Consider the following 16,498-nt stretch of genomic DNA (forward strand, 5'->3'; position numbering starts at 1 on the left):
ACTACATGGATACTATTTATCTATTTCTTCTTTTTGACTGTGTGGGTCTCTGTTGCTCCACGAGGGATTTGTCTAGCAGTGGAGAGCAGGGGGTACTCTCTGCTGTGATGTGGTGCTTCTCATACGGTGGCTTCTCTTGTGGAGCTCTTTTTCTAGGGCGCGGAGGCTTTAGCAATTGAAGCGCATGGGCTTAGTTGCCCCTCAGCATGTGTTATCTTCCTGGACTAGGAATTGAACACGTGTCCCCTGCATTGGCAGGCGGATTCTTAATCACTGGACCACCATGGAACTCTCACAGCTGGAACTTCAATCTCCCTCAGCTTTTGCTTTCTTCCCCCTCAATCCTCTTTCTTCTGGTAACCACTCGTTTGTTCTCTGTGTCTGTAACTCTGCTTATGTTTTATGTTTGTTCATTTATTTTTTAGATTTCACAAGTGTCATCATAAAATGCTTGTCTTTGTCTGACTTATTTCACTTTAGCATAATACTCTCTGGGCTTCCCAGTTGGCGCTAGTGGTAAAGAGCCCGCCTTTCTATGCAGGAGACTTAAGAAACAGAAGTTCAACCTCTGGGTTGGGAAGATTCCTTGGAGAAACAGAAGATTCCTTGGGTTGCATGGAAACCCACTCCAGTATTCCTGCCTGGAGAATTCCATGGACAGAGGAGACTAGAAGGCTACAGTCATCAGATCGCAAAGAGTCAGACATGACTGAAGCGACTTAGCACAGAACAGAGCACATAATGTTTTCTAGGTCCATGCCTGTTGTCACAAATGGTAAGATTTCATTCTTTATCAAATATATGATTTGCAGTATTTTCTCCAAGGCTGTGGTTTGTCTTTTAACAGTGGCTTTTTGAAGAGCAAAAGTTTTTAACTTAATGAAGTCTAATTTACTAATTTTTTCTTATGTAACTCATACTTTCGATGTTATATCTAAGAGCTCGTGAAGAGTTTCCCCTATGTTTCTCTGAGAAATTTTAAAGGTTGTTTCTTACATTTGAGGCCATGATCAAGTTTAAGTTCATTTTTGCCTAGTGTGGTATAATAAGTTTCTGTTCTGGCTATCCATTTGTACCAGTACCTTTTCTTGGTTAGAAAGGAAGATTAGTATTTCTCATATTGAACTGTTTTAGGACATTTGTTGAAAATCAATTCATAATAAAAAGGAAGGTTCTATTCCTGGACTCTCAATTCTGTGCCATTGAATTGTATTCCTTTCCCATGCCCGATCCACTGTCTAGATTAGTATGTTATGGTAAAATTTGAAATCAGGTAATAAAAGTTCTCCAGCTTTGTTCTACTGCCAAATTGTTTAGGCTGTTTTGAATTCTTCCCATTTCCCTCTGAATTTTAGGTCAGCTGTCAAATTCCATCCAAAAAAAGCCTGCTAGAATTTTCATTGGGACTGCATTGAATTTATAGACCAATTGGAAGAGAATTGCTTTCTTGATAATATGAAATTTCCTGATCCATGAACAAGAACTCTTTTTCTCTTTGGATAGATCTTTAATTTCTGTCAGCAATATTTTGTAGTTGTCAGTGTACTGATGTATACTTCTTTATTATGTTTATTGCTAGGTATTTTATCATTTTCCATGCTATTCTGAATGAAATTGTTTTAATTCCCTTTTCATATTTTTGTACCTAATTTTTGGAACACAATTTATTCTTATAAGAAATATTGCTCCCTATGAACTTTCTAAACTTTTTTTATCCTAGTCTACTTCATCTTGTTTTACTTTGTTTTGGTGGGTTCATTGGGGTTTTCTAACACATGCAATCATGTCTTCTGCAATAAAAGTTCTAACCTTTCCATTTAAAGTTGGATTCCTGTAGTTTCTTATTTCCCTCCTATTTTCTTTTCTCTTTCTTTTTCCATTCCTCCCTTCTTTCCTCTTTCTCTCTCTCCCCCTTTCTTTCTTTCCTCCACTTTATAGAGTTGACATTGATAAGGATCCTGTTTTTAAAATATGGTCTATCAACCTGTGTCTTTAATTTTGAGTATTGAATCTATTCAGATTAATGTGATGACTAATATGGTTGGAATCACATTATCCAGTTTGCAATTTGTTTTCTGTATGTCTCTTATCTTTCCTCCACTTTTGAGACAGACTGGGGCATGGAGCCCTTTGCTGAAGTGCTGCAGCGGATTCCCATATACTGGTGTACACATGGGTGAGTCCCACCTGTGGCTTAGAGTCCAACAGTCAATGTACAACTGGCTGGTTTCCAGGCTTGATCACCCCAGTGGGCAGTGCACAGGGTGCTCCCTCCTTAACTGGCCCTTTCTGGAAGCACACAGGTTGGTGCCTGAATAGACACCCACAGGGAGTGGTTGAACCTGCAATCTCTTTCTGTCCCTTTCTCTTTTTTCAGTCTTTTCTGTCCCTCCTGCCTTTAGCTCTCCCTTAGTCCTATACCTGCACTCCCATCCCCTTAATCCTGAATACTTCTTGTTTGTGTCTTTAAGTTTCTGTCATTGAGGTTTGTCTGTCCAACTGCTCCTGCAAGTCTCTGCTGACATTATGGGCATGGTGGAGCACCTATGCCTTGAAGTACAAATATAATCCACATTGTCTGAGACTCCAGCCTTGGGTTATTTTCCTGTGTGCTTTCCAGCCCTTTGCAACCCTTTGGACTGTAGCCCGCCAGGCTCCTCTGTCTGTGTGGTTTTCCAGGCAAGAATAGGGGAGTGGGTTGCTTTCTCCTTCTTCAGGAGAACTTCCCAACCCATAGATCGAACTCCTGTCTCCTGTGTCTCCTGCATTGCAGGCAGATTCTTTACCCACTGAGCCAACTTAGTGGGAGTTTAAAGAACAAAAAAAGAAGAGAGGAGCCCGTATCTCTCTCCTCTGATTTGTAGTGTACTATTCTGCCGCCAGGTTTCTCTGTTCATGAGATTCTCCAGGCAAGAATACTGTAGTGGGTTTCCATTTCCTACTCCAGGTAATCTTCTTGACCCAGGGATTGAACCTGCGGCTCTTATGTCTCCTGCATTGGCACACGGGTTCTTTACCACTAGCACCACCTGGGAAATGTATTTGGCCAGGACTCTCTCAGGAAATACCCCCAGACTGAGGGGGAAATAAAAGGCCTTTTAGAATTCAGCAGGAAAACTATGACATCTCTGGTGTAAAAATTAACTTGTCTGGCGTAAGTTTGTGGGTTTAATCAATACAGACTCCTCTGTATTATCAACAATAAGTATAATACTTTTATTGTACCTAGAGTTACTGGAAGTCAATAAGTACATATTGTTTCTATTGTAAAATCTGCCATTGAGGAAAATAACCTGATATGATTAAACTTCTAAGTAAATATGACTGGGATAAGAGTTTTCAGTAAATTCTAAGGGAATAATTGGGCTTCCCTGGTGGCTCAGATGGTAAAGAATCCTCCTGCAAGGCAGGAGACCTGGGTTCCATCCCTGGGTCAGAAAGCTCCTCTGGAGAAGGGAATGGCTACCCATTCCAGTATTCTTGTGTGGAGAATCCCATGGACAGAGGAGTCTGGCTGGCTATAGTTCATGGGGTTGCAAAGAATTGGACACAACGGAGTGACTAACATATCCACACTTTTATAGGAATGATTTGTTTTGGAAATATCTATCTAGAATAGTTCCTCCTAATTTTGGTAACTTGAAACTAAATTAAGTTAAAGGATGGTAATCTACTGAGCATCCAGGACATTTTAAATGAAATGAAATATTAAATTAAATGAAACTTTAATTGCTGAACAGGTCTAAATTTACCTATTTTTTCTCTCCTGTGAGAGAGAAACTAAAGATGTTTGGCTTTATTAGACACATGTCTTGCAGCACATCAAGGAAAGAAATTGTGCTTTGGAAAGATATGTGTTTCTAGAAGTTATGGGATATTCCAGTCAGGGAATGTGAATGTAAAATGCAGTTCATGGTGGCTTCAGAAAAATAGTATGTATGTTTTCAGAAAAGAAGGTATGAGGAATGGAAATATACTTTGCTATTAATAAAAGGAAAGAGGTGATTTTGTTCTAGAGCTGGTTAGCTCTGCATGGATAAAAGAAGGTACAAAATATGGCTACAGAAAATTGTAGAGGATTTCTGGGAAAGGAACATTGAGAAAAGAATTTTGTATGAGGTTGGAACTGTCTAAGGTTGGATTAAATTTAAGTAGATAGATGGATTTTATTAAGAGTAGGCTGATATGAGACTGGATTTGGTTTCTTTCATAAGAGAATGAAATTTTCCTGAAACACTGTTTTTGATAACAGATTGTGAGTTTCTGTGGTGTTAAGTGATCTGTACTTACTTTTGAAATTTTGTTAGCTCAAGGAATAATTGTTTCACAGCAACCTATGGTTCTCTCTGACTGGGTATTTTAAAACTTTTTGAAATTTTGAAAGATTCCCCAAATATCAAATTCTGGTTGAATTTCTTTTGACTTCCAGTAAACTTTGGAATGCTTCAAGGGGCCCGTGGCGCATCCGAAAGAGAGATCCTAAACTAATTGTGCTCATTTAGTAGTTAAGTTACAAGGGAAACCTTGTCCAAACTCACTGTTGCCTGTGTCAGATGGAGTTACCAGGCTCTCCCCAGTGTTACTGTAGCTGCCAAATAGGGGAAAGGGTTTTGGGTTCTTCTGCTGTTTCTTCTTTCACTACCTAAAAAGAAAACCCCTGTGGGAATAATCGCACCTCTAGGCTCTCAAGTCGTGTCGCCCATGGCATTTTTCATGGCATTCAACTCCCGGTTCCTTCATGAGCGCTTCTGTCCGCCTCTGGGACTCCCTTCTCTCCAGGCCTTGGCAGCCCTTACCATGCCACAGAATACCTATTGTGCTGGTCGCTTCCAGGCAGCCCACATCCTAGGCTTGACAGATGCTCATACTCAAGGAATACCACCCCCAGCATAAGAAAACATATCACAGGGCAAAAGGCTCCAGGTGAATGTCTCCAGGACATGGAACTACATTTCTAGGAGCGCTCTTTCTGGATTGCAGGTTATTCAACATGTGAGGATCTAAGCCAGAAGAGAAACCTCTGGAGTGTATTTTTAAAACCTGAAAAATTTTCAAAATAGACTGAAAAGGGAAAAACTTAAAACTCTATTGTAACATGGACTGGGCCTTATATAAATTGGAAAGTGGAGAAAACATTGCCTGAAAATGGTTCTCTAAATTATAATACCATCTTGCAATTAGGTCTTTATGTTGCAACATGGAAAAATGGATTGAGGTTCCCTAGGGTCCTGGGAATTCCCTGGTGGTCCAGTGGTCAGGACTCCAAGCTCTCACTGCTGAGGGGCCACGTTTGATCCCTCGTTGGGAAACTAAAATCCCACAGGTCTCTTTGGCAAACAAAAAGGGGAAAAAGGCTTCATGGTCCTTTACCAAAACCCTACTCTCTCTTGCTCCTGTAATCAAAAACCAAATCAGTAAACACTTCTGATGTTTTAGATGATCCCCTTCCAGCCTTCCCCAACTCTCAGGTGAGAAAAACCAAGCCCCACCCGCTTCCCAGAACCACCTACTTCTCTGGAGCCCTCTGACTACCCCCAAACTCTGCCTCCTTATGTTCCTTTATATCCTCTGTTACCTCAGGAGAGAGAGACTTGTCCCTCTGGGGTGATCTGTAAGTGGAACTTCCTGTCCCCCAGGATCAGCTTCAAAGTTAGCCCCCACCTCTGCCCCACAAGGCCTTCACACCCTTCGGGAAGTGGCCGAGGGAACAGAGAGACTCCTAGAGTGCATGTCCCCTTCTGAGTGGGACACTTAAGCATCTGTAAGGAGAGGCTTCACAGGTTCTCAGAGAACCCTGAAAAGTTGAGGGATGAATTTATCAGGCTGGAGTTGACATTCTCTCTCACCTGGCAGGACATCATGGTTATTCTGGCCTACAGTTAAACCCCGGCTGTAAAGGAGTATATTCTGAAGAAGGCCAGGAAACAAGCAGTTGGCCACTGATCCATGCCACCAAATTTACCAGGTGGGTGGGGATGCAACCCCAGAACATGACCCACACCAGGACTATGAAGATCGTATAGGTCAGACTAGGATGAGACATTATATTACTTGTCTATCAGAAGGAATGAAAAAGTTTATGGTGAAGCCTGTAAATTATGATAAGATCTGAAAGGTTACACAGGAAAGAGATGAAAACTTGACAGTCTTCCTGAACTGGGTGACAGAGGCCTTCAGGCAAGCCTCCGTCCACAGAAGGGAGGATGGTATTGCCATGCATTTTATCACCCAGGCTACTGCTGATATAAGGAGAAAATTATAAAATCTTGAGGCTAGACTCCCATCCCCATTGTCAGTCTTGGTAGAGGAGGCATTCAAGGTCTAGAATAACCAAGACTTGATGGAAGAGGCCAATAAGGATAAGGGGCTAGTAAAGAAAACAATTTTTGGCTGCTGTGATTCACCCACTGCCTTGAGTGGACCCTGGAGGGCTGAGATGTCTGGGCAGATGGCAAAGAAGCTGCCTGGGCTTGAACCAATGTGCCTTTTGTCATAAGGGAGGCCCTGCAGGGGGGAACGTCCTTAGTGCTCTCCTGTGGGATGCCTAAGGGGCAATCCCAACTGACGCCAGGGCCTTGTGAATCTCTTGGATGAGAAAGTCCCACACATCAACTGCTGGGGCCTGAGTGCCTGCCTGGCTCCAGATTCCACTTGATCCATCCTCATCACTCCAGGGGAGTCTCGGGTCACCCCTGATATGGCAGGGAGGAGAACTGAATTTCTTGAAGACACTGGAGCTGCCTGCTCTGTTCTGACTTGGCCCTGTCTCCAACTGAGACTGTATTGTGATGGGAGCTGATGGACTGTCAAAGGGAAGGCAATTACATCTTCCCTCACCTGAGGAGTCCGGTCCATTGTTACTACTCATTCCCTTTTGTATATTCCAGAGTTCCACGTCCCCCTTCTCAGAAGATTTGATAAATAAGTTAGGAGCTAGTATATTATTAGGATGGGGTGAAGTCCAAGAAGGTAGAGAATTCAAGCAGAGATTGCATCGATTAGTAACCCCAGATGACCCACCTGCTGGTCATCAAAATATTCCCCCCAAAGTCAGAGAACAAGTAGGGATACCTCAGGACCAGGAAAGGGAAAACATGTTCCTCCAATAAAAATAAGGTTAAGGCCTGGGGAAATATACCCCTGGAGAAAACAATGTCCTTTAAAACTTGGGGCCATGAGGGAAATCCAACTGCTGTTCACCAAATTCCTAAAATACAGACTCATTAGGCCCTGCCAATCCCCTTGTAACACCCCGATCCTCCCCACCCCCACCCCCCACCATTCAGGAGCCTAATAGGGAATATCAGTTGTGCAAGGCTTACGAGCAGTGAATGAGCCAGTCATCCCTATATACCCACTGCTGCCAAACCTATGCACTTTCCTCAACCAAGTGCCAGGAAGCACTCAGTATTTGTTTAGGACCACAAAGATGCATTTCTCTGTATTCCCCTACATCTAGACTCTCAATACCTTATTGCCTTTGAAAGGAGGGACCTTGGGAGGCTACTCAATATCCCTGGACAGTGCTCCCACAGGGTTTTCAGGACAGCCCGGATCTTTTTGGAAACACAAAGGAACTGAGTCTTCATAAGGGTACTTGGCAACAATATACTGATGGTTTATTGATAAGTAGTGATGTTACAGGGCAAAACAAAATCGGACTGCTGTTGAGTCTGTTTCTTTCACTTTGACCTTTGCTTCCCATTGCTTTTGTTCACTGAAAGGACACTGTCTATACACAATGGTTTGCCTTAGGGAACACTGTCTCTGCCTGCGTGTTAAACCAAAGTGCCTTGGTTCAGAGAAACATCCTGACCCTAGCCCCCTTTGAATAGCTGCAAGAAAGAAGAAGATATTGCCACATCCTCTCCCAGAACTTGGCTATTCAGGAGATATTTAGGAAGACTTTTGGCCTTTTTCTTTACTTTTCCTTTAATTCCTTGGCTCCTCCCCATCTCTGTTCTATAAAAGAAACTGGAATCCAGTTTTTAAGAGACTGGATTTTTTAAAGAGATTTTTTTTTTAAGAGACTAGTCTGCCATCTCCTTGGTCTGCCTGCTTTCTGAATAAAGTCATTCTTCCTTGTCCCAAAACCTCATCTCCAAATTTATGGTCTGTCACACTGCAGGCAGAAAGAGCCTGGACTCAGAAACAAATTTGGTGAGCCAGTCAGGAGCCCCGCTATTCTAGTCTAGCCAGTCCCAGTCAGGGAATACTGGGGCAAGTATTCCTGAAGATTTTCCCTTCAAAATTCCCTGAAGTGACACTGACTGCCCCAGCACTTGGCAGTTAAGCAAGGAAACAACAAACTTCTGCGAGGTGATTGACTCAATTTTGTAGGGTAAGTCACTCCATTGTGCACCCCGGAATCATATTTCTCCCTCAGTTTGGGCTTTACCTCTACAGGGCAAGCCAATTTGTTTAATTGGGGCACCCAATTGGAGAAGGGAATTGTAATGGCCTCTACCTGGTTTGGGAACCAGTTCACTGGTTTTGTAGGGTAAGTCTATTTGATTTGAAAACTGGTTCATTGGTTTTGGTTTTGGTTTGGTTTTGTGTGCATCGATACTGGAATTTGTTTGGGCTTTCTGTGCTGGAATTTGTGTCTTTTGTCAGACTTATAGAAATGAGAAATATTCCCACTTATCCTGAAGGAGACCCCTTTGGGACATATATTAGAGAAATGGGCAAAACCTAGCCATGAGCCTATGACTAAGACATGATATACCATTGTAATAGGTAGGGTGTGGACCTAATATATGTTAGAATCAAAAGAGAGCCCCTGAAGGGCTCTCATGGTTAGAAGTGTTTTGCAAAAAAGCAGGGAAAAGAGATTTGATTCCATATGTAGAGGCAATTATGCTATGGCATCCGGAGGAAAAGTAGTGGGAGAATTCCCACCTTATGTGCAGCAGTTTGAAAGGAAACCCAGGGAAGAACCTATTCTACAAGGAAAGAGGGAAAAAGTGAGAGTGGGGACATGTTACTTCAAAACTTAATCCCTCCAGTCTATGCAGCTCCCCAGTAGTCAAGCAGGCAACACTGGTACTTGTTCCAACTGCCCTTTCCCCCCATGCCATCAACATATTCACCACCTCCTATTTCTCCTACCCATGGAGATTAAGTAGTAGGCTCTATGCTAGCCCGTGGCACACAGGAACCTTGTCTGGTATAACCATGTAAGACTTGACAGGGTACCCAATTTGGACCAGGAGCCACTTCCACAGCAGGGCAATTTCCCTTGCACTACTCTCCTGTAATAGGCCAGAGGGTTCCCTTGGACTTGAGGCATCCTATTTCAATTTCCCCACAAAAGTCCTGGGTAACTTTGACAGTAGGTAAGAAGTTGATGGACTTTCTAATAGATACCACTCACCAAACCTTCCGTATTTATCTTAGGAGGCTTTTAAGTATCAAACAAAAGGGAAACAAAGTCATCCAAGGAAAACATGCCTGTGTTTTTGAGATGCAAAAGTCCTATCTGGTCTTCTCAGGAACTCTCATCTCTGCTATCTTTTTAAAATGCTGATTTTGAAAAGAGGGTAAAGTAATTTTGAAATTGATTTGTTAAGGCTAAATAGATATCGTTAAGTGCCTTTTCTGTAAATATATAGCCATATAGATAAATGAGCTTAATTTGTTCTATTTGCCAGAAATCCAACTTTTATTGAACCTCTTTTGTAAACTGATGCACATAGGTTTAATAGAAGTTAAATGAAATCTTGCAGTGATTTTGGAGCCCAGGAAAATTAAATCTGTCACTGCTTCTACTTTTTCCCCTTCTATTTGCCTCCTCAGACAAACATTTTGTATTCTGAACACCCCTCCCCTACAGCCTCACAATTTCCAGGTAGAGAGAGAGCAGGAGAAGACAGAGCCAGATCCTGAAAATGGGGAGGTCTTTAGCTTTAGTTCACCTTAATATGTTTTAAATGCTATTGGTTGTTTCTATAATGCTGAGATGATGGAAACAGAAGTGCAGTCTGCACTCTGGGGTCAACCTCCCTCCACAGCCCCATCCCACCTGGAAGCCAAAGCAGGCACCTGGAAAGAGTGGATCATTATCCATTGCCTTTCTCCCAGCAGGGCACAGACAGAGGCCACCAGATCTCATCAGAAAAAACATTTCAGGAACCAAAAAAAAAAAAAAAATGTGGTAACAGGAAGCTATTAGCACACAGAAGATGTGTTAATATGAGGGGAAAAAAAGGGTCTCTGCAAGATAAACATTTTTTCCTTGTAGAAGAGTTTTGCTACCAGGGATGCTGTGAATAGCATGTTCTGACTGAACAAAAGAGGCATATTTCTGAAGAAGACAGAGCCTTGGACAGTGGAGGGGACAGCCTGGGACACTTGTTACTCGAGCCATGCTGGCAGGCTCTGCCTGGAAGGGGACCTGGCTCCCTGGGTGGGAGGCCCACTTGCTGTCCCTGGGACTGGCCCACTTATTCTCTTTTGGAGAGCTATGGCCTATGGGGGTAACTGGGTAATCACGGGCTATGTCTCTTCTCACTCTTGTGTGTTCTTGGGTGGAGAGAAAACTTTGGTTGCAGTAATGTGGACCTAATGGGCCCCGGAGTTCCACTTTGTACCAATTTAACTCCAAGGCATAGTGAAGCACCATCTTCTCCTTTAGGATCTGTTCAACAGCTGTCATGAGAGTCTGAGCCTCAATAGCCCTGCTCTCCGTGCTCGATGTGCTTTTGACTGCCTCTTGGCTCTGGGCTGTGGCTGTTTCAGATTTTCCTTTTTGTAGTGGCTCTTCTAGGCCTTTGAATTTACTGGGGGAAACCCACTGTAGAAGGAGATAAATCCTGTTTTTGAAGCAGCTTTCTGAAAGAACCTGTCCCATCTTCAGGATTAAATGTCGAAACTTGCATCTTAGGCACTCTGTTGATTTCTTTTTCTGGCCAGAGTGACTAATCCCTCTGACCTGGTAGCCTTTCGTTCTGCCAATCCTTTTTGATGCTGTGTAACTTTGGGGCTCCTATATGTCTCTCACCCTTCAGTGGGAACACTCTGATATTTGGGCTCCCATCTCAGGGCCACCTGCTGCCCCTGGCTGCTCCCTCCACTCGATGAAATATCATAGAGTGTCTGGGAATTGGACGTGGATGTGTCTCCTCTGGACAAGGTTTGGGAACAAGACAGAGATTCCTGAGAGCCAGATGTTTACGGCAAGGAACATATCTGAGTGACAGTCTTTGAGAAGTGTATCCGTGGCACAATCTTGAAGGAGCACACCAGTTTCACAGTCTTGATGGAGCTTGCTGGTGGCCCAACCTCGATTGTGATTCTGCTGGTCTGTGAACCTTGAAACTCAAGCTTATGAAACTGTGCTTCAAAATTTAGATCTTCTGGATTGGAGGCAAGAGACTTTGTATTCAGGGAGGGGTTTCTACTGGACCTTGGAGATCGTGGACTCTTTAAATTCATATTAGTGAGTAGGGATTTGTCCCACACACTAGGTTCCAAAGTTTCTTTTCCAGCAGGGTCTCCTTCCACAGACTCTTGTTACCTGGAAGATGCGGAACATTCATTGAGGTCCACTAATATCATGATAGAGTAAGATTCTGGGGAGGCTTGTCCCCCAACTTCCTCCTGTGTCTCATTGCTGGCCATTGCTGGACTACAGCTGGGCTCCAAGCTGCCTTTGTCAGCCCCCACGACAGACTCGCTGTGCCAAATTCTGGTCACTAAACTGTATGTGGTGGTGCGAGAAGGTGGCTTGCTTTCCTGTCCAGTCAGAGGGACCTCTGAGGGTTTATGGATGTCACCAGGTGTGGGTCCTCCCAGAGCTCCCTGGGCTTCCTCACTCACCTGTGAGGGAGTGGGAAGGGGCCTGTCCAGGGAGGGATTTGCCCTCTTGTTACTACTTTCTCTTTTGCATGGGGCTAAGAAGCTTTTCCCAAACTTTGGTTAATAGGGCTATTGAGTGGTCCCCAGATTCACAGGTGGCCTTCAAGGTAGACCCTTGAGCCTTTTTCAACTTCAAGCTAAGTATGAATTTGAAGACCTTGAAGAGTAGGTCCCACCTGTGCCTCACCCTCAACTTTACTATATGTGTTTCCAGCTCCTGTTGAGTATCAGGACTGAGGACAACAGACTCAAGGGAGGTGTTCATGGAGGCTTCCCCATCCTGAGACGAGTGTGGATTTTCTGTCTCCGTGGGAGCATGTGTCTCTCTAGGAATGTCTAAAAGAAGGTTGTCAGCAAATCTTGAAATACAGACATTCAACAGGGATCTCACTCTTGTGGATCTCCTGTGCCTTCCTCCTTATAAGGACCCCTGAAACTTCTGGATTCTTCCTGCCTACTCTCAACTCTCTGATGCAGATTTCACTCTTGGATCATTCACTGGAGGTTGGCTGAGATCAGGAACAGATCTTTTAGGATCCTCCCCACACTCTGCCCTACATCATAGTGTCACTCTCTCCCTGGTGGGATTTGTGCTGGGCACTTGGACCTCATCTTCTCTGACTCCCAGCTGATTTTGCCTTGACCTGTGGAGGGCCTTGAGGGCCCCTCCCTGCACCTGACAAGGCCTTGGGAATTGATCTTGAGGCTGCATCAGTCTCTCAGATGCTTGCTTTCTGCAGGGCAGGCCACTCTGTTGGTGCAGCAACATTTTGGAAAACTGATGCCACAGTACCTCCAAAATCTCAGGTCTGATCCTTTACCCAGGAAGCGTGGAGACAGAGCTGTGAGCCAGGGAAGACCTATTTTCCTGGGAAAGGTTGAGAGTGGCCTGGATAAAGACTTGCTGAGATTTAACCAAAGAGGGAAAGTTCATCCTCTTTCTAGTTCCTTTTTCCAAAAGTGACATTCCAGGTTTTCAATTGCATTTGAGATGAAAGATGTGCCTTATTTGGGACTGTAGGGAAGATGTTTCACAGGACCCAATCTGGTATTGAGAAGGTGGTCAGACTCAGAGAGAGAGTGATTGATGGACAGTGGTCTCTAACTGTGCCTGAGGTCATGCTTGACATGTTTGGAATCAAGGGTTTGAGTCGGGCCTGGATCTCCATGTGAGCCTAAGGAGGTGGCATTGGAGTCAAACGTTGGGGTCGGGCCTGGATCTCCATTGTGAGCCTGAGGAGGTGGGGTTGGAGTCAAACGTTGGGGTTGGGCCTGGGTCTCCATGTGAGCCTGAGCTGGTGGTAATTGACATGGGGACATGGTTAGTGTCAAGGGTAGGGGGTGGGCTGGGGTCTGTATGAGAGGCCGAGGTGGTTGTGGTTGACATTGGGCCATGGTTGTTGTCAAGTGTAGAGGTCATACCTGGGTATTCATGTGAGCCCAAGGTGGTGGTTGAAACTGGGACATGGTTGTAGCCAAGGGTAGGGATTGGCCTTGGGATTCTATGGAAGCTTCAGGTGGTGATTGACATTGAAGCAAGACCAGGGTAAGGGTTGGGCCTTTATCTCTATGCAAGCCAAGGTTCTGGTTGAAACTGGGCCATGCCTGGAGTCCAGAAATGGTCAAGCCTGGGTCTCCATGTGAGCCCGATGTGGTGGCTGAAAGTGAGGCATGGTTGGAGCCAAGAGTTGGGGTTAGGGCGTGAGTCTCCATGTGACCCTAGAGGTGACCTAGAGATGAAGGTTGCACCTGGGGCATGGTTGGAGTCTTGTTTTGAGGTTCAACCTGGGCTACAGGTAAGTCAAGGGCTGCAACAATGACAGTTGTGAAGTTAATTTATCTTGAATTTGGAATGGTTCGGCCTTAGAATGCTCACTGAATAAAACAGGGCATAACTCAAGAGGGGGCCCAGGTACTGTGATGGTAGCCACCAGACTCTCACTGTGCACAAAGAGGAGACCCCAGAAGAGCTGGCTGCACGTCTTCTGTAGATAATCCCTCAAAGTGTCAGGATATCAGGGCTTCTTGGGACCATGTAGCTGTTCTTGTTTGCTTTTTATGCTCCAGAAGTTTTGGCGACCTAAGGTATCCTGCTTGTCACCGAGTGACTTGTTCCTCTTTCCCAGTGAAGTTACCTGGTAGCCTGCCTCATCCTCTTTTTCTTTCTTCCAAATCTTCAGTTCTACTCTATTGGTGATTAGTATCTCCAGCATCTTCTCAACATCCGCATTGACAAGAGAGAGGCTGCCTGCCTATTTTTGGGGTCTCCCAAAGTGAGGCCTCAGGTGGGTAGAGGGGAAGGTGTTCTTGCTGGAACTCTAAGTATGTCAAGGTGGAGAAGCTCCATCGTTTTGTTGTCTCCTGCCACCAGGCCAGGTTGATACAGGATTGCTTGAACAGACAAAGCTGTTGATGGCTGGTCTCCAAGGGGAGTTGGAGATGACCTGTGTCACATGGTGCCCAGTGTGAGTGCTGTGGAGTCCCCCTGATTGAGACTCAACTTGGAGCCTGATGGTGGTGGGGCAGAGGAGGGCGTCAGAGGTGGAGGGCAGGCTGTCACATAAAGGGGGCTTGGTGGGGAAGGGGAAAGTATAAGTGGCCAGGTTGAAAGGCTGTCCAGGGGAAAAAAGGCTCTGGTGATGGAGAGGTACTCAGGGATGAGCATGAGGGAATGGAAACTGAGGTCGCTGAGCCTGGAGAAATGGTAGAAGCCCAAGGTAGGGGCTGCTTGGTCTGAGGAGCTGGGTAGATGGTGGGAGCTGCCTCTTCCCTGCATGGTTGATGGGATCTAGTGGGCACTGATTTGCAAACCTCACCAGGTTAATCTTGACATTAGACCTGATGAAAGCCACCCTTGTCCGGGAACCTCCCCAAGCATCTGCAGGGGATATGTGGAACAAGCTGCAGCCAGGAGCTGCCAGGCCTGGAGGACTGGGTAGGCCAGGCAGGGGTGGGCACCTACACCCCACAGCCTGCATGGCCCCAGTGCTGACCTCACAGTGCTCCTGGTGTTGCTCACCACAGGACGTTGGCCTTACCCCCAGGACTTCTCCTCTCAGCTCAGCCCCAGGCTGCCAGTGTCCCTGGGGTCGCACGATAGGCTCTAGGAGGAAGAATCACCTAGAAAAGAAGGGGAAGTTTCTCCACCTTTCCATAAGTGAAGTCAGGTCTGGAACCTCTTCCAGTGTTTCCAGGCAATCTCTTCAAGCTGGAAATCAGAAGACTGGTCATGATGGTGAACATGGGAGCCTAGGGGTCTTACAGGAAGTTGAGTGCACTGTCTCTTTAAGGGGACATCATTGGGAGATTGGAGCCCAAGCATGAGTGTCCAAGGCCACATGATCCCTGACAGTGATGTTGAAGCTCTGAAAGCGTTTATCATTTACGAAGTGTTTCCATATTCATTACCCCTGATGCCCTCACAGCCTGCCTGTGGGGAGAATGGGCAGGCACCACTCTGCAGTTGGGTCTGAGCAAAGTAAAACCATGTGTCCTACGTGTCCTGGAGGGCTCACCTCCCAATCCAGGCCCTGTTGGTCCAACGCAACCCGCATGCCGTTTTGGACAGCTTCATTCTACACATGGAATCTGGGAAGTATCTGGGTTCTGCTCTCATTCCCAGAAGCCTCCCTTGGAGTTCATTTCTCAAGGGAGAAGTCCTGCCGCAGACCCCCTCAGAGTCTGTGGAACTGGGTTCTCGTGGCCAGAGAGGTGGGGACTAACACTTGGGGCTGGATGTCAGAACTCACCTTCCAAATTTCAAAGCTCCATTTCTCTGGATGCTCCTGCTTCTTCCCCTTCTTTCCATTTGATACTGAGAGAGAGAGAGAAATGAGGACGTAAGACGCAAATCTCAGTCTTCCCTCTCTAGACAAGCATCAGACACTAGTGTCCACGCAGAATATGACTCTCTACATTTCACTAACAGAGTTCTGTGATTTTTCTTTCCTTTCACTCATTTTTAAAAGAGATAAAATATTTTGTTTTCCTTCTTTGAAGAACATAATGAAGTATTTTCAATGTGAGATTCACTCTGGACTTCTTTCGTCACTGTTCTGCTCAAGAAACACACACATACTCAGACGCATGGGTGAATCTGAGCTCCATAAAGTAGGTCTCTGCTTCTTGATACCAGGCCCCCAGCCCTCCAACCCCTGCTCTGAGGCTCTCGGGGCTTCACCACTGCCAGAAGATCACTCCTGTCTGAGACACTGTTCTCGGCTGCTGAACTAGTGCTCAGGAGTCTATCCTCTGGCTGAGATTCAACTCAGAATCCAGTCATTGGCCTCTGGTCACTGTGTTTTGGACTTGCCTTGGAGCCATCTACCTACCTGGATACATGGGTTGATATCTTTAAATAGAAATCCTAGTGTTCACTGTATCCCTGCTCAGCCTGGTTTGTCCCTAGAGGGATATTCATCTATTCTTTCTTGAGTATAGATGTCCTGTTCTTTTCTATCTCAAGGGTCTTATTAGTTGACTCAGAAAAGTGAAAATAATAATAGAAAAGAACAGAAAAATATGTGCTTGTGAGTCTGGACCAAGAGTTCCTTACCTTCCTAATGTTTCCATGTTTCCTAGGAGGAAGAAAGGATGAATTATTCTTGAGGTAGGGAAGGGTCAGGAAAAAGAGCCCCAG

At 45.2% G+C, this 16,498-nt stretch overlaps 1 long non-coding RNA gene and 2 pseudogenes across 2 annotated transcripts in view; 1 reads left to right on the plus strand and 2 right to left on the minus strand.

Annotated features, from left to right (window-relative positions):
• The first annotated feature begins 644 nt into the window (after nucleotides 1-644).
• Nucleotides 645-16,498, plus strand: part of LOC147367271 (uncharacterized) — a 43,448-nt gene continuing 27,594 nt past the window's right edge. Inside the window, exon 1 of the long non-coding RNA XR_015169983.1 lies at nucleotides 645-775. This is a non-coding gene — a long non-coding RNA (uncharacterized LOC147367271). The remainder of the gene's footprint in view (nucleotides 776-16,498) is intronic.
• LOC147367272 (spermatogenesis-associated protein 31E1-like) lies at nucleotides 10,190-13,876 on the minus strand (annotated as a pseudogene). Its single transcript, XR_015169360.1, has one exon. The product of XR_015169360.1 is annotated as a spermatogenesis-associated protein 31E1-like (transcript).
• LOC147367273 (spermatogenesis-associated protein 31A6-like) lies at nucleotides 13,579-14,635 on the minus strand (annotated as a pseudogene).

This window comes from Bos grunniens, chromosome 8 (genome assembly GCF_055505025.1).
Source record: "Bos grunniens cultivar Pamir isolate PY7600 chromosome 8, Bosgru_T2T1.0, whole genome shotgun sequence".
In the NCBI taxonomy this organism is placed as follows: Eukaryota; Metazoa; Chordata; class Mammalia; order Artiodactyla; family Bovidae; genus Bos; species Bos grunniens.